Consider the following 15,619-nt stretch of genomic DNA (forward strand, 5'->3'; position numbering starts at 1 on the left):
CTCTGTGAAATACTTTTAACTTAAGAAAGCCGTCAGTAACACAGCGGGAGGCCATTTTTGAGACGCAGTAAGAAAGACAACAGTGTGTCACCAGTAGTTTGGTAAACATTCGAAAATCACTTGATACTGTCAGTCATGTGTTACATGTGAATTCTTGGAGCTTAAATTCAAGGAAGGCATTCGGCAGATAGACGATATTGTCCAGTTACAATTGAGCGGTCGTGTACAGTCAGTTGTGTTATATTATTCACCGTTAGTGTAATATTTTGGGGTAAAATTTTTTGTGTTCATTTTATCGTTTTTGTCTTCAGATTACGCTAGTGTAAGAATTATTTTGATTAATTTTCATGTATTTTTCTTGCTTGAAGTTAGACTGATTAAGATTTTCTTCCTAAGTACACAGGATTTTCCTTCATCGCGAAATAAGCAACCGGAACCCACTATGTATGGTGATTATTATAATCAAAAGATTTAGTTCAGGTGATAGCTCGTTTGTTTGATCTAATGTAGAGGTTACCCCTTCCTCACTGATGTATCGTAGGTCATTTGTATCACTGTAGATTTCGAAGGTAGGTAGAATCTGGCCGTAGTTAATATACAACGGCTAAATCTGGTGGAATCATTTGCTATAGACCCTCTTCTACTGGTCTGAAACGTGAGCATGATGGACTTAGGCACCTCCAGTTGAGCAGTGGTTTTAATTGACCACATTTGTCTGCTTGTATTCGGTAGCATTGGGTACCTGAAAAGCCCCCCGTGAACAGAAAGGTAATGGTAGAAATACATTGGTATTCAGAACTTTTAAGAGTTCAAATGCTGCTCATCTGATACGGTGATATGAGGCATTTTCCATATTATTTTATTAAAGATGATCTCATTCTCCTCTTGAGCTCCTTGAATATATGAGTTGTGATCTGTTGCACTCCACACCAGAATAAGTTCCAGCGCAGCATTTAGAACAATTCACCGCATATCTTCAAAGTAACCCGTAAGAAGTTTTAGAGGTATACATGCAATAAATCTCTTCAAATCTTCCAGTGTTCTACTAACTGGCTCATCTATGAACCATCCAGCATTTTCTGAATGGTTCAAATCCCAGGGAGAAGCAGTGGCATATGTTTCAAGAGTTGATGTTATGCCTACATTGTGTGCATGGTCAATTTCGTCCGTGTTAAGTTCGTATCGTATATCCCTTTTCGTAAATTATTTACCAAATACATGAAACTCTCGTGTGGGAAATTTAAAGTGTCTTGGTTCTCAATGACATTCATAATTTCATCGTTCTTCTTAATTGTTTTTGAAGCATAAGGTTTATGCGAAAAGCATTCCTGGCGTTTAATACGCTCATCATATTCTGCTGGGCTAGTTATACTGAACGACGTCACTGCGAGGATTCGGACTACCACTCTAAGAAACTTATTGTTCATACGTGTTATAACCTTGGTGTTCTGTTGTGAAATCCCACGTTGTGCTCACTAATGTTATGCCTTGCGGCCATACCGTCCTAGTTGACAATACACGCACGCTGGGAAGCTACTGTGTGACCTGCCGCTTGTGCCTTCAACAGATCCTGGCCGCCGCCGCCGCTTCCGGTCGTGACTGGGTGAAACTCGCTGTCGCGGCTTCCTGGTTTCTGCACGTTCGAGGTCACTGCTGGTTCCGTTTTAGATGTAGTCATACAATGATTCCCTCGTCACAAAAGTCGATGAGTTGGTTATACTGGATCGCAATACGCAGCTCCAGACAGTTCAGTGTCTAAACCGCTAGTGAAAGTTAAATAGCGTTGGTAGCTGTCTCAAAGATCTTATTCCTAGTTCCAACTGACGGGACAAATCCGTAAATTGTATGAAATAATTTACTGTTGCAATGTTACACTCAACACGGATGGTACTGACAGGAAATACTCGTATATCCACAAATTGGTTGGGTCTGCAAATTCTATTAGGGCCCTTCTTAGTCAGTATTCTGTGCACCACATTGCACAATTTGTTTTCCACCATTACTTTCCAGATGAAGTTTATTGTTAGCCTGCGTGACATTCGAAATGCCATTGCCATTGTAGGTCTCCAGTCCAATTCTAACATTCTGCGTGGTGTCTGTTTGTTCTATATCGTGTCTCCCTACCACTTCCGCGCAACGACGCTCTGAGCGTGTTTTTTAGGGAATTGACTAGTTTGAACCTGGGACCTGTTGCTGGTAAGGAGACGCCAGACCACACATGACATGTAGAAATCAGAAGAGTTCAGTGAGACTAGCGATGACATAACCAAATACTTAATGATTTTAGCGTCAGCTCTACTGCACTCCCTGTAAAAGAGTCTTAATACTAACTAAATTTAGTGGAAGGGCTTCAAGGCTTTCCTATTTTTAGTTAGCTGGTAAAATAACGTAGAAAAAGCAGTTAACTTTACCATTGGATATTTTATTCTACTCACAAAACATCGTTTGTAAATTGCACTATTGATAAAAGGAAATATTTTAATACAGGCTGGTAAAAAGGAACTGTGTTCAACAAAAATGTGAACGAATATTCCCTGAATGGGTTTCCAAGTTCTACAATGGATCGAAGGATGACCTATGCCATATCACATCTATAATGTAGGTTTAAATTAAGTTTCACAAAAGAGAAAACTATCAAAATGATCTACAGTGACACTCAATTATCTTTAATTACTTATCTAACTTGTCGTAAATTACAGTGGCTGATGTGGCTTCTCAATAATTATATAACAGAAAAATCATCGCGTTTCAGATTTTTACTTCAAGTGGCAAATGTGAACACCATGAGCTTTAATTGCCTATCGACACTAGTAGTACGCAAAAAGGGGATGTAACAGATGAGACTTCTGCAGTTCTGAGAGAAGCTTTATGCGCTGTTATGCGACATCGCGTGCGTTCATTACCTTGTCGGTGTTCATCAGGGGGCGGCGGACAGCGCGGCCTCGCTCACCTCGCCGTCTCGGAAGTAACTCTTCTCTAACTTCTCCTTACTACAATTTACCAAAGTTGGTTTAAAGATCTGGCTGTGTTTTCATCTGACCAATTAGGGTCTCAGTGTTAACCTTAAACTCCGCCTACAAAAATTCTGTCTATCCAATGAGAAACGTTATACTTTTCGTGATGGGGCAATAATTTTTAAAGTTTGCAACGTAACAGAGACGCGAAAAAGTCTCACGCTAAAACTTGCAGCTGGTGTGGTCCTTTTAGCGTTATCGTAAGATCTATACTGTTCTTCTGGAGGGCTCTGTCTTTTAACATGGGCTGAGGGGTGGTCTTGACGTAACAGAGACGCAAAAAAGTCTCACGCTAAAACTTGCGGGTGGTGTAGCCCTTTTTGTGTTATCGTAAGATCTATACTGTTCTTCTGGAGGGCTCTAGCTTTTAACATTGGCTGGGGGGTAGTCCTGACGTAACAGAGACGCGAAAAAGTCTCACGCTAAAACTTGCGGGTGGTGTAGCCCTTTTTGTGTTATCGTAAGATCTATACTGTTCTTCTGGAGGGCTCTAGCTTTTAACATTGGCTGGGGGGTAGTCCTGACGTAACAGAGACGCGAAAAAGTCTCACGCTAAAACTTTCGGGTGGTGTGGTCCTAGCGGTTAGCTGGCGACGTGGGTGTCCGTCCGTCCCTTATTGTAGGGCCTTCCAGCTTAACACGGTTCTGCTCTCGGCTTCACGTTTCTCCCCTCGTAACTGCGTCTGTCTCACGGTGGGAAGGTATGACATGCATTTAGGCATTCGTGTGTTAGTCTGTGGTATTCCATTTGCTCACTCGTTACTCGTATTACTTTGGTTAATTTAATGTCACGATTTATTCGGAGCTATGTGACATACTACTGGATTTGCTTATTATGTCAGGGCTTTCATGGAAGGTGTTGGACTTGCCTGACACCTTACACAATCAGCGTTCTGTCCAACTCCCCGTTGCTTAAATTAATTGGTGGAAAGTAATCCACGCGCAATATTGCCAATCGTACTTTTAAAGTCAGAGTATATGACATTACATCTGAACCTCAACTGATGGTTGGTGCATGGAATCTAGACTGGCTCCGAGCCGTAAGACTTTCCCAAAAATATCATCCACACAATTCCAAAGATAGGAAGAGCAGATAGGTACGAAAACTATCGCGTAGTCAACATCTCACGCATCCAAGATGCTGACAAGAGTAATACAGAAAAATTGAACAGAAAATTGACTGTTAGAAAATTTCAGTTTGGCTTTAGGAAAATTAATCCAATGGCCTTGCCGCAGTGGTAACACTGGTTGCTGTCAGATCACCGAAGTTAATCGCTGTCGGATTTGGCTAGAAACTGGATGGGTCACAATCCGTGTCTGCCGAGTACTGTTGGTAAGCAGGGTGCGCGCAGCCCTTGTTAGGCCGACTGAGGAGTTACTTGACTGAGAAATAGCGGCACCAGTCACGAAGACTAATAACGGCCACGAGGGCGGTGTGTTGACTACAGGATCCTCCGTGCCCGCCTCTGATGACGCCGAAGGGTGAGGATGACACGGCGACCAGTCCGTATCCTTGGGCCTTAGAGGCCTTCTCGAGTGGTATTCACTTTTTTTCTTGTTTTAGGAAAATTAAAGTCAGCAGAGAGACAGTTCTGACTTTGCGCTTGATAATGAAAGAAGTCAAGCCACGGTCATAGCATTTGTCGATCTAGAAAAAGCATACGATAATATAAAATGGTGCAGCATGTTCGAAACGACGAGGAAAATAGAAGTAAGTTACAAGGAAAGATGGGTGATGCACAGTATGTACATGAACCACGAGGGAACAATGAGACTGGAGGAACTGGAACTAAATTCTCGGATTAAAAAGGGTGTAACACAGGGATGCAGTCTGTCGCCTCTACTGCTCAATCTATATTTCGAAGAAACAATAACGGAATTAAAAGAAAGGTTCAAGAGTGGGATAAAATCCTGGGCGAGAGAATATCAATGATAAGATTCGTTGATGACATTGCTGTCTTCAGTGAAAGTGAAGGATTTGCTGAATGGAATGAAAGTCTGATCAGTACAGAATATGGATTGAGAGTAAACCGGAAACAAATAAAAGTAATGTGATGTAACAGAAACGAGAATAGTGAAAAACTAGTCGCCGAAACTGGTGACCAGCAACAAGATGAATTTCAGCAATTCGCCTATCTTGAAAGCTAAATAACCCATGAAGCACGAAGCGAGGAGGATGTAACAAGCAGACTAGGGAAGATGAACATTCTTGGTCAAAGAGGTCGCCCAGTATCAAACATGGGCCTTAATGTGAGGAATAAATTTGGAGCAAATAATTTTACCGTAGTGAATTATGAACCGTGGGAAAACTGGAAAAGGAGAATAGTAGCGTTTGAGGTGCGATGCTATAGAAAGATACTGAAAATTTGGTTCACATATTAGATCAGAAATGAGGATGTTCTCTGCACAACTGGCTAGGAGAGGAATATGTGCAAAATATTGACAAGAACAAGAGACAGGATAATAGCTTATGATACATTAAAGAATAACGTCTAGGGTGTTGAGGGAGCTCTCAAAAATGGTTCATATGGCTCTGAGCACTATGGGACTTAACTTCTAAGCTCATCAGTCCCCTAGAACGTGGAACTACTTAAATCCAACTAACCTAAAGACATCACACACATCCATGCCCGAGGCAGGATTCGAACCTGCGACCATAGCGGTCACGCGGTTCCAGACTGTTGCGCCTAGAACCGCTCGGCCACCTCGGCTGGCTGAGGGAGCTCTGGAGGGTATTAAATATAAGGGCCAACAGAGAATGAATAATATCCGACGAAAAATTGATCATGTTGACTGCAAGTTATACTGTAAGATAGGGTTGGTACGTGGATAGAATTTGGGGGGGGGGGGGGGAGGCTCATCAGAAGAGTCGGGAGACTAATGACGCAAAAATAAGAATCAGATATCCCATTTTTACTGGTATGCAGAGCACGATAGTGACCTTATCTACCGCTGTTTATGGCTTTTTATGAATCAGGAATCAAAAGCTCAAATTCATAGCAATGATTCAACTGACTATTTTACTCTGTTACTGAAGCGATGCTTGTTGAACAATGATTTTCTTTGCGTTCTACTAAAATGTATTCAGAAAACTTCCTAAATTCCTATACCAGCCAATGTTCTGCACTAATTGTCATCATTAACACTTCGCTGTAATCGAATCCGTTTTGCGTTCACCTGAGCTGTGAAAAATGGAGTCTAGTGGCAGCGGACAGACTCTGTACCTACCAATTTTCCAGAACCTGATTTGAAAACTTAGTATCTGTAATACACAATAGGCCACCTGTAGACTACCCCGTCACACCATGAGCGTAAGGCTACACCAATAAGAAATGGTGCAGCGGCAATTGCCACTGGATGTGAACACGAATGAAAGTATATAGCCGTAAGGCAAATGATTCAGTAGAAAGCGGTGTCTCTCTCCCACCCACCCATCCCCATCTTTTGTACGGGACGAGAGTAACTCTCTAAGTACGTTTCGGTAACCGTCATGTACCAGTTGACCATTAAAATTGCTACACAAAGACGGATAGCGATGACGAAATTTATATATATATATATATATATATATATATATATATATATATATACGCTGAAGAGCCAAAGAAACTGGTACACCTGCCTAATATCGTGTAGTGCCCCCGCGAGCACCTAGAAGTGCCGCAACACGACTTGGCATGGACTCGACTGTCTGAAGTAGTGCTGGAGGGAACTGACACCATGAAGCCTGCAGCGGCGTCCATAAATCCGTAAGAGTACGATAGAGTGAAGATCTCTTCTGAACAGGACGTTGTAAGGCATATGCTCAATAATGTTCATGTCTGAGGAGTTTCATGGCCAGCGGAAGTTTTTAAACTCAGAAGAGTGTTCCTGGAGCCACTCTGTAGCAATTCCGGACCTGTGGGATGCTATAGTTTGCTGCTGGAATTTCCCAAATCCGTCGGAATGCACAATGGACATGAATGGATTCAGGTGATACACAGGATGCTTATGTACGTGTCACCTGTTACAGTTGTATCTAGGCGTATCAGGAGTCCCATATCACTCGAACTGCACACGCTCCACCACACCATTACGAAGCCTCCACCAGCTTGAACAGTCCCCTGCTGACATGCTGGGTCCATGGATTCATGAGGATGACTCCATACCTGTACACGTCCATCCGATCGACACAATTTGAAACGAGACACGTCCGACCAGGCAATATGTTTCCAGCCATCAACAGTCCGATGTCGGTGTTGATAGGCCCAGGCGAGGTGTAGAGCTTTGTGTCGTGCAATCATCAAGGGTACACGAGTGGGCCTTCGGCTCGGAAAGCCCATATCGATAGTGTTTCGTTGAATGTTTCGCACGCTGAGACTTTGTTGTTGACCGAGCATTGAAATCTACAGTAATTTACGGAAGGGTTGCAATTCTGTCATGTTGAACGATTCTCTTCAGTCGTCGTTGGTCCCGTCCTTGTAGGATATTTTTCCGGTCACAGGAATGGCGGAGATTTGATGTTTCACCGGATTCCTCATATTTACAGTACACTGATCAAATGGTCGTGCAGGAAAATCAACACTTCATCGCTACCTCGGAGATGCTGTGCCCCGTCGCTCGTGCGCCGACTATAACCCCACGTTCAAACTCTTCAGCCTTGATAACGTGCCACTGTTGCAGCAGTAACCAATCTAACAACTGCGCCAGACACTTGTCTCATATAGACGTTGCTGAGCGCAGCGCCGTATTCTGCCTGTTTGCATCTCTCTGTATTTGAATACGCATGTCTACGCCAGTTTCTTCGGCGCTTCGGTGTGGTATAGCAGGAAGAAGAGATTGTTATATTTTTAGATGATTTGGGATATACACAGTGCGAAAGTTTCATACAGAGCTCCCATCTTTTGAAAAAACAATGGTTCTAACCTGGCTACGCCTGTATGTCTATGGCAAATGCTATCTGTTCTCTTTGGAGCTCCCTCAGTTAGAGTCGTCAATCGTGATGTCACGTGCAACACCGGGACTCGTCCAAAAAGGCCCTGTGTCACTTAAGTGACCAGTGATGCCTATGGATGCTCCACTGTCACCGTTTCTATCCACATTGCTGCGTTATACACTACTGGCGATTAAAATTACTACACTAAGAACTGACATGTGATTACATTTTCACGCAATAAGGGGACCATAGATCCTGAGAAATCAGTACCCAGAACAACCACCTCTGGCCGTAATAATGGCCTTGATACGCCTGGGCATTGAGTCAAACAGAGCTTGGATGGCGTGTACAGGTATAGATGCCCATGCAGCTTTAACACGATACCACAGTTCATCAAGAGTAGTGACTGGCGTATTGTGACGAGCCAGTTGCTCGGCCACCATTGACCAGACGTTTACAGTTGGCGAGAGATCTGGAGAGTGTGCTGTCCCGGGCAGCAGTCGAACATTTACTGTATCCAGAAAGGCCCATACGGGACCTTCAACATGCAGTCGTGCATTATCCTGCTGAAATGTAGGGTTTCACAGGGTTCGAATGAAGGGTAGAGCCACGGGTCGTAACACATCTGAAATGTAACGTCCACTGTCCAAAGTGCCGTCAATGAGAACGAAACGTGACCGAGACGTGTAACCAATGGCACCCCATACCATCAAAACGGGTGATACCCAGTATGGCGATGACGAATTCACGCTTCCGATGTGCGTTCAGCGCTTAGTCACCAAACACGGCTGTGCCCATCATGATGCTGTAAGCAGAACCCGGATTCATCCGAAAAAATGACGTTTTGCCATTCGTGCACCCAAGTTCGTTGTTGAGTACACCATCGCAGGCGCTCCTGTCTGTGATGCAGCGTCAAAGGTAATCGCAGCCATGGCCTCCGAGCTGATAGTCCATGCTGTTGCAAATGTCGTCGAACTGTGCGTGCAGCTGGTTGTTGTCTTGCAAACGTCCCCATAGGCAACAATCCGACCTTTATCAAAGTCGGAAACGTGATGGTACGCATTTCACCTCCTTACACGAGGCATCACAATAACGTTTCACCATGCAACGCCGGTCAACTGCTGTTTGTGTACGAGAAATCGGGTGGAAACTTTCCTCATGTCAGCACGTTGTAGGTGTTGCCACCGACGTCAATCTTGTGTGAATGTTCTGAAAAGCTAATCTTTTGCTTATCATAGCATCTTCTTCCTGTCGGTTAAATTTCGCGTCTGTAGCGCGTCATATTCGTGGTAAAGCAATTTTAATGACCAGTAGTGTACAAACAGCTGACAGTCCTTGGTTCTCTAGGCGTAATCTAACAGTCCGTGCGAATAATTGTCTTGGTGCTAACAAGCCCCTTTTCGGACTCAAAGTACGTGACAAAGGAATAATGATGCTGCACGGCGATTGAACTAAAGTGTGTCCCCTCTGATACTCGACTCATGGACCCGTTGAGAGACTTTATGATGAGTACTCCTGAATCCACTTGTTCTACGAGGGTTATTCGGAAAGTAAGGAACGATCGGTCGCGAAATGGAAACCACCGTGAAAATCCGATGACGTTTTGCACAGGTGTTTTGGACAGTGTCTCTAGTATGCCCATCGATCGCGTTACGTCGTTCTTTTTAGTTCTGAGAACGTAAGGAGCACATAAAGATACCTAGAACAATAGTGTCTCCCGCCAAGTACGAGGGACTGGTGAGAAATTTCGCCTGAAGATATGCAGCCAAAGTTATCTAACTGTCGTGCGCTTTTTTCTTAGAGACAATTCTCAGCCGCATTCTGCAGGGGCAATGAAGATGCTCCTGCATCGTTTTCAATTGGAAATATTTGATTACCCACAGTATAGCCAGTAATTGTCTCCCTCTGAGTTTCATCTCTGCTCACATGAACCGCTGGCTATGAAGACAACATTTTGGCGCAGACAGCGAGCTGTAGGCAGGCGTAGAGATTTGGCGGAAAGCAATGGCGGCTGCCTTCTATAACGAGGGCACTGGAATGTTGGTACAAAGCTACGACAAACGTCTAAGACGAATCGGCGACTAAGAAGATAAGTAGCTGGAAGTTGTAGCTAAGCGTTGCAAATAAAACAGGTTTGATTTTCACTGTGGTTTCCATTTCGCGACCTATCTTTCCTTACTTTCCGAATAGCCCTCGTGTAAGTGCATAACATTCGTGGGATCCCTACAAAGGCGAGCAGCGATAGAGTGGAACTCTAAACCGCAGTCCCGATATGCTACAGTGTATTGCCACTATCGAATTATGACTCGTGCTGGCAGATGTTTCTCCTTCTTACACGAGACATAATACGATCCTCTAACAACCACCAATTTGCAAATGAGATTTCTGAACGTGAAACGTGCTGGGGCAGTCGTGCGTTATGTACGGAATGTTTATCTCGTTACTTCTAGCTACCAGGTGGCTATAATTAAAGTGCAACTACTCACGGAGCCCCAGTGTGGGCTGTAATTATCATAGGGTAGGGAAACTCGGTAGGAATGCTAATGCGTTAAAGCGGAACTGATTTATGTTGGGGAAAAATTAGTTCTAATGGGGCCAGCAGGTGAAAATTTGGTGCTGTATGCTGCTTGTGTGATGGTATGACATCCACGCTGTCAACTGAGAACCCATAGCGTGAGTGTACGGTATGGCTATCGAGAACAGAGACCGAACGTTGTTATACAACTGTTTTATGTGAACGACACCAGTTATAGTGCTGCATTGAGAGAGTAATGCGGATTGAAAGGTCTGAGGAGAAGCCCGATACCATTAAATGACTTAAAGAAGACGGTAATGAAATTATAAAACACGGGTAAGCTTGCTATGGCACCTGGAGGAGGAAGGTGTTCTCTTCCGGTGGAAGCTGTTGATGAGGTTGCTGTTGCTGTAACTGACCGTGTAGAACTTGCCCAGGGTAGTGCTAGTGATCGTGTAGTGTCATGAGAACAGTCCATCGCACGGTTAACTGTACGGAAACTTGTGCAGTCTCTTTCACACTGATACCGGTATAAGGTCCAGATGTCGCAGCAACTGAAACCTCGTGATCCGCATCAAAGTTCTGAGTTTTCTCTTCGGTTTCTGATACAGGTCGTAGTTAATGGCATATTGGAGGGCTATATTCTGTGGAGCTACGAGGCACACTGTGCAGTGAATTTATAGAGCTACCGAAATTGGAGTGCTGTTGGTCTGCGTGTTGTGCATGAAGAGTCATTGTACTTGCCGTATGTGACTGTGTGTGTGGATTCACGAGCACCTTTACTCTCGGTCCGTTCTTCTTCGACGAGGATACACTCAGAGGACCAGTCAGGTGTACCGTGACGTCTGCACGCTGTCGACACTTCCTTGTACAGCACGTGAGTACTGCTGTGGAGGAGCGCAGCTGGTTGGAAGTCACCGTTCTCATGCAATATAGGGCAACATCTCAAGTCGCCTGCCCAGTGAAACAACTGCTTCATGCTCTCTTCCACGAACGTGCCATGTACAGAGATTTTCCAGATACGTGGCCTGCAAGATTACCCTAGCTGAATTTATACAACCTTTGGCTCTTGGGATATCCGAAACAGCGCGTTTACCAGGAACACGTTCAGTGACTTCTTGATCTGGTGGCCAGTATACAGGAACACACTGCTCATATTCCACCGGAACTTCTGCGAGCAACTCTTGATCACGTCGTCCCGGTGCTCATAGTGAACAAACTGTATAAGCGGTGACTAACAATAAGATCAACATAAAGCCTTCTTCACTTCTTTGACCTCTTCTGCCCTAATCCGTTACTTATGGAAACATTTATGTAAGTTTTCTTGCATTCACAGCTCCAGATTTACACCTGGTGCTCGTAATTGGGGCTAATTGTTTTTACTATGTAAATTGGTTCGGCATTAACGCTTTAGAATATCTACCGAGTTTCGCTGCCATACGATAATTACAGCCCACACTGCACCTCTGTGAATGTCCGCCCCCGGTAGCTGAGTGATCAGCGCAGTAGAATGTCAATCCTAAGGGCCCCGGTTCGATTACCGGCTGGATCGGAGATTTTCTCCTCTCAGGGACTGGGTGTTGTGTTGTCCTAATCATCATCATTTAATCCCCATCAACGAGCAAGTCGCCGAAGTGGCGTGAAATCGGAAGACTTGCGCCAGGCGAATGGTCTAACCGACGGGAGGCCCTAGTCACACGACGTTTATTTATTACCTCTGTGAATAGCTGCACTTCAGTTATAACCCCCGAAACTTAGCGACGTTTCGATAAAATGTGTATCATTTGAATATACAAGAGTGTCTAAAATGTCATGTCAATTTGACATCAGTTGCATGACGCCTCCACGTTGTTGCAGTTTTAATGCCAGCTTGGTACCTTCAGTGAAAGATCATGCTTATGCATTCTTACAGGGCGTATGTAATCGGTTGGCTATAAAAGCTCCATATTACTTACTGACCCTAAGATGTGCCTCACTTAAAGTTCTAGAGTTAGTATTCTTATCTTGTGGGCCATGGGTACACAAAATTTTAGTATAAACACGTCTTGTTTGAACAAGAAACAGACCAACGATTCAGTCGACAATACACGTCACATAAAATATTTCATAAACGGCACTTGTTTGGCTGCCAAAATTTACAAATTGCGTATATCTGTTGAAATATCAGAGAAACTGCGTGCGACGACTCTTTGTAGAGACATTCGGTGTGTGTGGAATAGCAGTTGTAGCTTCGCACTATACTGCTTAGTCTCATACATAACTATCATATTTAATTATGTGTGGGGCAACTGACTGAAGAACGACATGGCACCAGGACGGAAAAACCTTATCAGACTTCGCCAATGTCTTGATTTCAGCATGAAAATTGGCTGGCGATCGATAATAAACAACGCAATTGTTTGAGTTAGATTGCAGCGAACAGAAAATAACCGCAAACTTTTGTGCACTAGACAAGTAAGGAATTATAAAGTGAAACATACCATTATAAGCAGGTATATTCAGTTCAAACAGCCCATATAATTGTTGAGGTTGTCATAGTGTCCTTATGATGCCTGTTTGCGTTCCTCTGTGATATGTTTGACATTTAAACACACGGCAGTGGCTGGATTCAGATGATATTATAGTAACTGCCTAAGTTTTGAAAGGGCATTTTGCAGCTTCCTCTGAGTCAGAGTGGTTTCCGTTTCTTGATAATAAGGACCACAAACAAAGGACATGGCTTACATCTCGTTGCCTTGATCATTACCTTGAAACCTTCATGTGTTTCCATTCGTGTCTTTGCATTCCATTACAAAACATTTTTATTGAACTCTAAGTTGGAACGGCCACGAACAAGGAATGTAAATGTGATCTTCTTCAGGCTACTCATTTGATTAAGAGTTACGTAATTATGAAGTGGAAGATGGTGAAGTTTTTATTTTGACCACCAGCATAATCATAAAATGTACAGGGTGTACCAGGAGGAATGGTCAGTATTCGTGGATATGAATGGAAAGATCATTCGAAGCCTGAAGGTCTACTAAACATGGGCATACCTTACGAACCATGAGCACTTATTCATCTTCTCTACTGTGAACCAAATCTTACTCCAAAAAGTTCTCATAGTCCATAAGGTATGCGTTTTAGACCCATTGTTTACTAGACAATTTCGAAAGCAAAGCTTAGACCCATTGTTTACTAGACAATTTCGAAAGCAAAGCGGTTGTATTTGAAGAGATTTATTTCATGATATCGAAGCTAGAAGAAGTGATCCTAGCTCTTGAGGTACGCATTTTAGCCCCCATGTTTACTAGACATTTTCGCTGTCCTGTCATATACCCAAATATTAACCCTTCCTCCTGGGACACCGTCTATGGAGCTTTCAATGTCTCCACCCAAATCATGGGTGATCATGTGGAAGACAAATGACATCACTTCATTTACGCCATTTTTTGCAGTGCGTTAAATACAAACATAAAAAAGTATTCGCCTGTTGAACAAACACATCGATAGCTGCAGCTTGAAGTAAACGTCATTAGCTGACAATGTTGTCGGGATACATTTTTTACGAAGTCTGTGCCGACAGCCACCTTCTTTTCGTTCTTCCTTGCCTCCAGTTTACTAGGAGGAGACATTGCATCAGCATTCTGTTCGCTGTGCCTTATCTTGAGCGGATGAGTCAACAATGACCTGCCTGCTTCTTTCCCCTGAAAAATTGCCTTACTAGGTTCTGCAAACAGGCAGAATACGGCACTGCGGCCGTCAACGCCTATGTAAGATAGCAAGTGCCTGGCGCCGTTGTTAGATCGGTTGCTGCTGCTACAATGGCAGGTTATCATGGTTTGAGTTTGAACGTGGTGCTATGGTCGACGCATGAGCGAGGAAGTCCTGTCTGGACTTCCGGAGTCAAAGGCACACTCGTGTATCCTTGACGACTGCACGACACAAAGCTTTACGACTCGCCTGCGCCCGTCAACACCTACATTTGACTGTTGATGACTGGAAACATGTTGCTTAGTCGGACGAGTCTCGTTTTAAATTGTATCCAGCGGAAGGACGTATATGGATATGGAGACAACCCCATCAATCCATGGATCCTACGTGTCAGCAGTGGACTGTTCCCGCTAGCGGAGGCTCTATAATGGTGTGGGGCGTGTGCGCTTGGAGTGATATGGGACCTCTCAAAAAATGTTCAAATGTGTGTGAAATCTTTTGGGACCTAACTGCTAAGGTCATCAGTCCCTAAGCTTACTCACTACTTAACATAAATTATCCTAAAAACAAACACACACACACGGACCCATGCCCGAGGAAGGAATCGAACCTCCGCCGGGACCAGCCGCACAGTCCATGACTGCAGCGCCCTAGACCGCTCGGCTAATCCCGCGCTGCATATGTGACATCTGATACGTCTAGACATGACTCTTACAGGTGATACGTACTTACGCATCCTGTCTGATCACCTGCATCCAATCACGTCCATTGTGCATTTCGACGGACTTGGACCATTCCAGCAGGACAATACAACACCCCACACGTTCAGAATCGCTATAGAGTAGCTCCAGAAACACTCTTCTTAGTTTTAACACCTCCGCTGGCCACGAAACATTATAGAGCATATCTGGGATGCCTTGCAACGTGCCATTCAGAAGAGATCTCCACCCCCTCGTACTCTTAGGGATTTATGGACAGCCCTGCAGGATTCATGGTGTCAATTCTCTGCAGCACTACTTGAGACATGAGAGGAGTCCATGCCACGTCGTGTTGCGGCACTTCTGCGTGATCGCGGAGGCTCTACACGATATTTGACAGGAATACCAGTTTCTTTTGCTCTTCATTGTATGACGAGTCTGAATCGAGCTGTAGCAATAACTCGATTTTGAAAAAATGTGGCTTACCCGGTTATTGTCCCTTGACCCTTCATATATGAGATAATGGGAAGAACTCTAGTACCAAGCTATTTTTTGTGCGGAAAGAGTAGTTACAATCAAAGCTAATAAAATCGGCAACTAGCAAAACCAACCTGTTCAGTATGAAGACTGTCCTTTTTGCCTCAGCGCAGCCCTCTCGTTTTACACTGCTGAAACAATGGTGCATCGCAACCACTCCTCTAACAACAACACGGTCACTCCAGGGTCCGTAGATCCCTCGCAGTGGAATACAGAAACATGTCATTATTACGTTTCCGGTCGTTAC

This window comes from Schistocerca piceifrons, chromosome 7, assembly GCF_021461385.2.
Source record: "Schistocerca piceifrons isolate TAMUIC-IGC-003096 chromosome 7, iqSchPice1.1, whole genome shotgun sequence".
Lineage (NCBI taxonomy): Eukaryota > Metazoa > Arthropoda > Insecta > Orthoptera > Acrididae > Schistocerca > Schistocerca piceifrons.